This window comes from Gavialis gangeticus, unplaced genomic scaffold, assembly GCF_001723915.1.
Source record: "Gavialis gangeticus isolate Ggan-Ray unplaced genomic scaffold, GavGan_comp1, whole genome shotgun sequence".
Lineage (NCBI taxonomy): Eukaryota > Metazoa > Chordata > Crocodylia > Gavialidae > Gavialis > Gavialis gangeticus.
Genome location: NW_017729005.1, coordinates 3,056,005 through 3,062,137, shown reverse-complemented (window position 1 = coordinate 3,062,137; position 6,133 = coordinate 3,056,005).

Below are 6,133 nucleotides of genomic sequence, written 5' to 3'. Positions count from 1 at the left end.
GTGAAAGGGGCTGAATAGAATGATTTGAGAGAGACCAACACAGCTACAACCTACACCCCTAAATCTAAGGACATCCATGTTACAGGGATGTAGGTTGTAGCTGTGTTGGTCTAAGGACATCCATGTTACAGGGGTGTAGGTTGTAGCAGAACTAAATTGCAGTGCAGAGACTTATAGTAACTGACTGCTCACTGATATGTAGGGGACTCAAAGGAGGGGCAAAGAGAGGGGATGTTTGATTTGGTGTAAGTCACAGCACAGCATATGCAACTACTATATACAAACTTTACAATGCTTCCTCTACTGGACAGGTGTTTATTCTTGTCTGACACATTTTACATCTTGTAGTGTTATGTATATTTAAGCCTTGTCTGCATTCAGGCATCTCTTCAAATCCCTTCCCCCCAAAATACAGCTTCTTTCCTATCAGTAGTTGTTGGGGAGTATCGCTGTAGTGCTCCTGCTGATTTTCTGCCTTAAGAAAAAAGTAGCCACAACTTCAGATGTCGCTAAACTAAATGTAGACTAGATCAGGAAAACAGCCTGCAGCTCTGCTGAAGTGAGGAATTTTCTCCTGAGGGAAAGTGCTGGGAGGGAACATTACTCAGAACAAAGAACTGATGCTAAAGGAATTCACCCATTTAAAGTAAGTGGTGAACTGGGTCTTGAGATTACTGACAATGCACTGTAGGAGAGAGCCATCCTTCACTGGGGGGAATTTAGTGGCAAATAGAATAGATGTTTTTATCTTTATGATTCACTGACTCAGGAATGAACCAGGGCCACAAGGGAATCCAACCCAAAGCATGATTTGAAGCTCTGCTTTGGGCAAATTTATATCCACTTCTCACAGGTGCCTGAGGGATCTATCTCACTTGTCACACATTGACAACAATTGTATAGCTTGTTATGCCAATAAAGTAGTAAAGAATCCAACTGAAATTGTTTCTAGTGCTGGCTTGTCTCCAGCAAAGTGTGTCAATTGGTTCAGGATTAAACTGTGTTATGGGAAAACTTTCACTGAGGACTGTAATAACTTTTAAATCCTCCAAACACTGTCATTTGCAGTTTAAGGATTGGAACCAATATCTGCAGAGGTGTAACAGAAAAAACAATATTGTTTTTTTAACAAAAGTAACTTGCTATCTCAGTTGACTTCTATGGTTCAGAGGATTCTTTTCTGACCTAATTAGTTCATTAGCCATCTCCTCCCCTAGTGGTAGCTAAGTGGGTTGAAAAATCCCTCAGAAAAATCAAACCACCTATGCTGCTTCAGTGCAAGGAAATTTACTTTACATTATAACTCCTTGTGCTTGCTGCAGTGGATCTGGCCTATTGAAAAGACGCTAACCATGTGCGGCAGGTAGATTTGAAAAATCTGTGTATGCAAATGTTAGCAATGGCTCAGTTCCATAGCATAGATAAGGCTAAAGGCCAGAGTTAGCTCAGTTCCGTAGCATAGACAAGGTTAGAAGCAACATATGCTTCCTTCAAGGCTATAAACAGACATTGCATGTCTTCTGCTCCTAGGTCCTAAAGATGTTCTCACACACCTTGACCCACTTCAAGTACCTGTGAAGGGTGCTGGATAAGATGTGCTCACACTATGTTGTGTGCAGCTGTAAACTAACTGTAGCTAATTTAACTTAATTGAGATTCATTCCAGAGACAAACCTGTCTGTCTGTGCTTTCCCTGGCTACCTACTGGAAGAAGAGCAGCAATACAGCTTGGAAGGACTGGGTGAGTAAACGGCTGTTTTGACTGTAGTCAAACCCTGGGACAATTAGTCCCAGGTCAAATAAGATGCCTGTTTACTGTATATTGAACTGTCAGAAGAGGATGCTTGTCTTTTCAATATGCTGGTAACAGTGCCAAGCATTCAGTGGAATTCTAAAAGCTAGCGGCTGTATTCTTTTCATTTAAGTCTGATCTCCAACCCTGGAAATAAAGACTCTTGGTATCCCTTTGCACCACAGCCTCACCTGGCAGCTTGACTGTGTACAAAAATGGGCACAGAATTGATGCTGACTGGTGATATTCAGCTTGTCATAGTGGGAGCCTGGGAATAGTCTGCATGCCTAATCATTTAGGCAGTAGGTACTTATTGACAATGGAACAGAAGAATGGGAACAGGCACAAATGCCCTGTGTTGCAAACTTCATGATAACAGTACTTTTGGGAGCCCTGTCGTGTCTGCTGCATCCAGCTAAGCTTCACTCAGTAATTACAGTTCTCTTCTCTTGGAGGTGATGCTTTGCCTGGTTAAGGCAGACTGTTTGCTTCCCTCTCTGCATCCCTTGACTGTAGGAGGCTAACATTGGAACTCCCAAGGGAAGCAGCGGTGGGAGCAGCTGGTAAGGAGGAAAAGGCAAGGAAGAGATGACAGTGGCTGAGAGCAATCAGCAAAAGAATAGTGATGAGGCAGGGGCAAGGAGTGGGAGCCTGGTGGGGCAAGGCAAAAATAATCACAAAACTTCCAGTGCATTGGAGCAGACTCAGTTAATTGCTGTACTCCAGAAGCCTCCTGCGTCTTGTGTATCAGCATCTCCACACTTAAAAATGGCAGCAGGAGCACTTGAATTCAAGCTTGTTCAATGGGCTTTAGTTCAATTGCTCCCACCACCATTTTTAAGCACAGGAATGCTGATACAGGAGATGCAGAAACGCTTTAACTGGAGTGGCTCTTGGAGCTGCTCTAAGTGCCACCACCCAGCCCCAGAGCTTGTGTAAAAGTGCTATGAGAGATGAAGTTGGATGCTGCATTTTGTTAAAAGAAGAACAAGACTTCTGCATGAGCATCCCTCAGGGGAGTAGATTGTCAGCTGAGTTAAGTCAGGTTCATATTAGTTGAATCGGTGAAAACCCTGCTAAGGTTCCTTCAGTTAAAAGTTGTTCTTTGGAGCTAGCACAGCTCTTCCAGTAATTAACCTGTGCTTTCCTGTAAACGGGCCTTCCCTTGGTGTTGCTAAAACCCAGACTTGAGTGACATCTAGTGGTTAAACTACGCGCCAGGCTTATTGATAGTTTATTCCATCAGAACCTGGCCTGTGTGACCGCATGGATCTGAAGGAAAAATGCAGCAGTGAGAGGAGGCTGTTCTGTATTTCGTGTGGTTTAGTGACCTCTGTTTATTTACTCAGATTTCCATGTAAGTGAACTGATGGGACTATCCATTTAGCCTTTATGTACCTTTCCCAGTGGATCTAGTTTTCTGATTTATGATGAAAGTGTGCATTCACTTAGCGTGCAACTTAATGGAGACAGACTGTCATGTTTTGACATGTCACTTGCTATATAGAGTCAGCATCTCAGCCAAGTTTTGCTGTCACATAGTGATTTGTTCTGGGACAGCTACTTCAATCATGCAACAAAGTTGTCAAATTGCTATGGACAAAAAAACCAAAATCCCTTGCTGGCTGAGTTAATGACATAATTAAACACTACATCCATTCAGCATCAAAATAACTGTCTTGTGTACAGTAAGAAAGGGCTTTCTGAGAAAAACATTGCAATACTCCTGTTGACAATATTTGTATATAGCTGATCTCTGTCACCAGATCACCTGAACATATTTTCTCTTTGGAAATGAAAGAATCCTGGTGTGATGTGAATTGTTCTATCTATTGGACACTAGTTCTATGCAACATACCTGGATACTGATAAGGGATTTTAAACTGAGGTGCAATGAAATGGATCACTCCTGTCTTTATAATTCAAAATGTTATACCTTCCAGTATAAAGGTGTAGAGGGTGCCATGGGATACCTTCAAGGGTAGCACACAATGTTACCACTATAAGATGTGCAAACATGATTCACAAGATAAATCTAGAGTTTTCAAATAGGAATTCATAGTGTTAAAAACCTTCTGACCTGCTGTGGTCTTTCTGAATTATTTGCAACAGAAGAATTATGCTATTTTCCTGTATTCAAAAAAGAGAGCTAAGAGCTGGCATTTTCTAAGGGGTGCCTTGGGCCCACTGAGGGGTGCCTTGAGTTCAAAAACGTTGAGAACAACTGGTTTAATCATTTAAATATATAGAATCCAAAATCAAGGTTGGTTTGCTATTTCCCAACAGTTTCTTAAACAAATACTTCATACATATTCATCAAAATGCACCATAATGCTAGGGCAGAATTTAGGAGCAAACTTGCAGTGTGGGCTACTTTTAAATGGCCTACTTTTATAAGGCACTGAACATGTTCAAGCCCTTCTGAACTGGATGGGAGAGATATTGACTGCCCTTTTAAATGGAGCCATTAAGCTTTTGAGTTTCTCACCTGGAGGAGAGTACAACCAGCTGTTTCTTTGCCTAATATGTAAGGTATCATTTGTAATAAGAGTATGTACACAAACTGAATGTGTTCTTGGGAAGATGCCTGGAGGTGATGTGGTCTAGTATTTCTGAAGAATGTGCTGAACCCAGGCAGCTGGAAGAAGTGATCTGGGGTGTACTTAATAGGGCAGCACAGTTAAGAACAAGTACTTAAATCACTTCTGTCCACAAGGGCCTATCTAAAGCCAAATCCCAGGAAAAAACTATAAAGAGTACTTAGGTTATATCAATGGTGCTCGACCTTTTGGTCCCTTGGGGCTAGATAGGTGGCATGGGCCAGATCCCATACAAGGCCAGGCTGCACAAGCCTGGATTGGGTCTTGCACTATCATGGCCCTGTGTACCCAAACCAGGCTCCAAGCCACTTCAGCCCTGCTCTAGCCTGGGCCTGATCTAGCAGGCGGGGCCATCACCTCTGGCCCACAGGGCCCGCCTCCCCCATGGGTAGGGGAGTAGGGGTATTTGGCAATAGGGGAGCAGCAATTAACACTGTTACCAGTCCCCTGTCACCAACTTTTTGTGTGGTGAGCCTGGCAGATGATATGACTCCACCGGCTAGATCTGGCTTGCAGGTTGGTGATTGAGCACTGCTGGACTATATACAGTAAGCATGGCATTTTCCCATGTACTCCATGTTGTGTACAATGCCAGCAGAGCTAAGACTTTAGGAGCTGAGTAGAGACTCCACCAATTTACAAGATAGAGTTTTTAGGAAAAAGTACTCTTAAAATAATCAAAGCAATGAAGCACCTTAATCAATCGATACCTTGGCTCAGAATTTTCGTCTCAATTTGTTGACTCTACAACCCTTTTGGTCCCAGCGGATGGCAGTCATGAAGAATACAAACCACCCTATAACTGGAGTCCTTCACAAACAGAAAATCCCTATAACTCCCCACATCATACCTTATCTGTTAATTTTTTGAAATAGTAAAAGTGTAGCCTTTGCTATATGGAAGCTCTGAGGAACTTTAATGAAAAGAAATGATTTCCCCTCCTATAATTCCAGGGATCTCAAAACATGTTGAAAATGTTAAGCATCTTGGCCACCTTTAGAGAAGCAAGGAGAAGGAGGGTTATTCCTATTTCACAGTTGAGCAAACCAAGGCAAAGAGGGTAAGTGATGTGGCAAAGGTCACAGAGACAGGAGTAAAGTCCAGATTACCTTTCCCTTAACCCTAATCTCTATTGACACTGTGGGGTCCTCCGCTTAAGCCTGGTCACTAAACCAATTATGTAGTGAACAAAAGTCAATGAAAGCAAAAAAGGCTAGAACACAAGAGAAACAAATGCTAGTCTGAGAAGAACAGAGCACCAGGCATTAGTCACTGTTCCTCTCTGGCTGGCAGTTCATGGCCTCTCTGTCTCCAGACTATTGTTCAATTTTCTGTTTAGTGCAGAAGCCTGGACTCACAGCACTGCTTGACTTGACTGCTTGTTCTCTGCACTCAATGGGTTTTAATTCCTGCTTTTAAGGAAACTGGTATCACTTGAAAAATCTGCAGTCTGGATTACACATTCCTTTCTCACCCACTGTAGTTTGCTCAGCCTCTGAACTGTCAATAAACTGGCTTCCATTTTTCCCTCTGTTTTATATTTTGAGTGAATCTAGGGCTTGTGAAATGCATGAGATTAAAAGCTCTGGAAACCTACATCATTTATCTATTAGGACAGAACACTGGCCCTTACCTGGTTTAGAGAGCCCATTCCTAGTAGAACTAGGTCACCATCCATACTCATTCCCTTGCTTCTTTCCTGGGCCTGCCAATAACTATTATTGTGCAAGACTCCTCTTCT